This window comes from Olea europaea, chromosome 18 (assembly GCF_002742605.1).
Source record: "Olea europaea var. sylvestris chromosome 18, O_europaea_v1, whole genome shotgun sequence".
Classification (NCBI taxonomy): Eukaryota; Viridiplantae; Streptophyta; class Magnoliopsida; order Lamiales; family Oleaceae; genus Olea; species Olea europaea.
In genome coordinates, this window is record NC_036254.1 from 1,739,529 (window position 1) to 1,742,609 (window position 3,081).

Here is a 3,081-nt window from a genome sequence, read left to right on the forward strand (position 1 = left end):
CTTAGGCGAGTATTCCTTTGTTACCTCCTAATCTGCCCCATGTTTTCGATCAGTGCCCAAAGAGAAAGTGGAGAGAGGAGAGGCAAAAAGCCAAGAAGAAATAGAAAAAAATGATATATGCACTCGAGATTTTTTAGCGTCATTCATTACTATTTAGATCAGTATTCAAAAAATAATAATAATAATAAATTAATAGAGAAAGAAATGGAGAACAACTGGGTTTGATTGGAATAGTAGATTGTCATTTTTGAAAGGCAATGCTGGGATCAATACGTCTTACAAGTTACAATACCAATTAGAATTTAGTATTTATTTGTAGAATATTTTATTTCAACATTATAAGTATCACAGTTTTATTTTTAATTTTATAAATAAATTAATTTTTTTAATTAGAGTTGTAGCTATGTAAACTAAGTAATGGCGGATGTGGACACAAAATGTGTATATGTTTCAATATAATTGTGCAAAACGTTTCCATCTTACATTTTTTGGTATTTTCACTCCTACTTACACCTTTCATTAAGAAAACCATCCTTCCGTCCATTTGCTGTCAACTCCTCAATTAATTAAACACCTATATTCAGTATTCTTTTCAAATTTAAAAGGTAAAATCGAAAAGTCAAAACTTTTGAATCGGTTGTTTGGTAGAAAAAGGTTACGAAAAACTGAGCTAAAAAATCACCGATTCGAAGATTTTGGAGCGAGCTTCCGCAACATAAGTTTCTTTCAAAATTAGACTTATACACGCAGTTCCTTTCAATAATAAAAAATAATTTTAAGTCTTTCATAAATAAGTCTATATCTTTTGGTGAAGTATCGTCACATTACAAAATGATCATCAAACAAAATGTTACACATTGCATAGAACTTTCAAGCGGTGATTTTGTTAGTCCACTGAGATACATTTCTTTTTTAGAAACATTTTAATGCCAAACAATTGCCTCTTTTACAGACATTGATTTTTTTCTAAAACGCCACATTTCAAAAGATATTAGATATTTTTTTCTTTTTTTTTCGCCATTATTATTCATTCATTTATTGTTTATTATAAGGGCACAGGTGCCTCAGTAACCAAAGATATTTAAAGCTTTTATTTAATGAAAATGGTAAATTTGTCCACTTGGGGACATGAAAATTTGAGTTTTCACTTTTCGAGATATTTTAATTCTCTTCATTAATATAACAGTCTGGCTGCTTAGAGATGAAACAATTTATCCGGAGAATGCAATAAACTCAATTTAATATAGGCAACTTGAGATTTCGTAAATATTTAAGTTAGATATGCTGATTTCAATTTTACATAGATTAATAAAATGTAATTAATTAATATAGCTTGAAATAAAAGTTTTTAAAATTTTTTCCTGATATACACATACATTAAATAATAGTTTATGTAGAGTAATTCGTATTTGTTTAAAACAATTGATATTAAATTAAGAAATCAACTACACTCTCAACAAGGAAAGGTAAATCGTCCCGTTCTTAGAGTTTTGTGAGGGAGGTAAATCGCGAGATGTGTCTCGGCAGGTCAGGGAAAAAGAGATGCATATACACTGCGCCTACAAGGAGTTCAATTCTATATTTCAGGAATCTAACCCTCACACTGCGGTTACCAGCAATATCTTCACGACATATTGAATTCAGCTATATCAGACAAAAAACCTTTTCCAAGCCTTCATGTTTCTGCTCTCATTCCAATACGATCTGATTCGAGATATTGAATTCAGCCATATCTTCACGACATCCAGACTGTAAGAGAATCTGATTCAATATTTGGGTTTCAATTATAAATGCTAATCTTTTCATGGAGAGATCTTATGGTCTGTTGATCTGTTTGATGAAGAGATGGAGATTGATCATGAGGATGCAGGATCTGCTCAAGTGTTTGAGTAAGCGAAAGAAGAGACGCATACGCCATCTCAATGGAAAGAGAAGTTTAGGCAATGACAAAAGGATTCAAGGCAACTTTAAGGGAAAAAGGATTTTTCGGCAATAAAACGCCCAAGACTTTTGAGGCTAGAAGATAACTTCATCTAAGAAAGCAATAAAACCTGTTGTTAAGAGGAAAAAAAAAAAAAAAAAGGTAAATTACTAGAAATGTCCACTTTCATGTATCCATTTGCAAAAATTTCCACCATTGCAAATCCTAACAAAAATGTCAATTTTGAAGTAATTTAGATCAAAATACCCTAGTTAACAATTTATGACTCCACACAAAGACAAAAATTGATATTTTTGCAATTAAAATTTTTATTGGCCAATAAAATTCTAACACATAACCTACCCTATTTATTTCAAAAGTGCACGTGTCAAATTACAATAAATGCTTTACCGCACTGACACAGAAACGTCGAGAACTATATTTCAAGTGTAGAGAAATGTCATGTGCGGAATGAAATGTCATTCTAGACATGTAGAGTGTGTTTGTCTACCATTTTACCATATTATTTTTCTACAGTACTCATTTTCAATCACACATTCTTCATTAAAATAATATTACACGTGAATCTATAACTTTTCTTTCTTTTTTAATTACACATTTCAACATCAATCATTATTTCTTAACACATTATTCACAAATAATGGGGGACAAAAACCTTTTCTGAAATTGACATATTAAACTCGTTACAGAAGTCAGCTCACACACATGTCGATGAGCTCGCTCACTCGACTCAGGAGTCAACTCATACAATTCGATAAGTGGCTTGCAAAAGAAACTCGTTGCTCAACTAGCCGTGGTTGTGACCCGACCCAACCTGAGCCAACAAGGCTGACTCTTCCCATTTAATTAACACCCCTACTTCAAACAAAGGGTAAAAACAGACATAGGTCAGATGACCAAACACGTTTTAACCCTGAAATCCCTATTGCAAAAGTTGGAGGAACTCATTCACACCATTATTGCTGCGTGCATTGATTTTTTGAGGGGCTTGTCCTGTTGTGGTCAAGAGGGATTTATTAATGTGTGTTTCAAGCAATCCCAGTTAAATATCTGCACGAGGAGCCATATATTTCTTGTCATATAAAATTTTTTTAATTCTGTTTGATTCAATACTACTTAAGAAGTATACTTCTCAGTTT

The 3,081-nt window shown here is 32.1% G+C and overlaps 1 protein-coding gene across 1 annotated transcript in view; it reads right to left on the bottom strand.

The window, feature by feature from the left end:
- LOC111367113 (putative late blight resistance protein homolog R1A-10) overlaps positions 1–2,005 on the bottom strand; it is a 6,262-nt gene extending 4,257 nt beyond the window's left edge. Inside the window, exon 1 of the mRNA XM_022987834.1 lies at positions 1,663–2,005. The gene's annotated coding sequence lies outside the window, so the exon portion shown is untranslated. The remainder of the gene's footprint in view (positions 1–1,662) is intronic.
- Between the last annotated feature and the right edge of the window lie 1,076 nt (positions 2,006–3,081).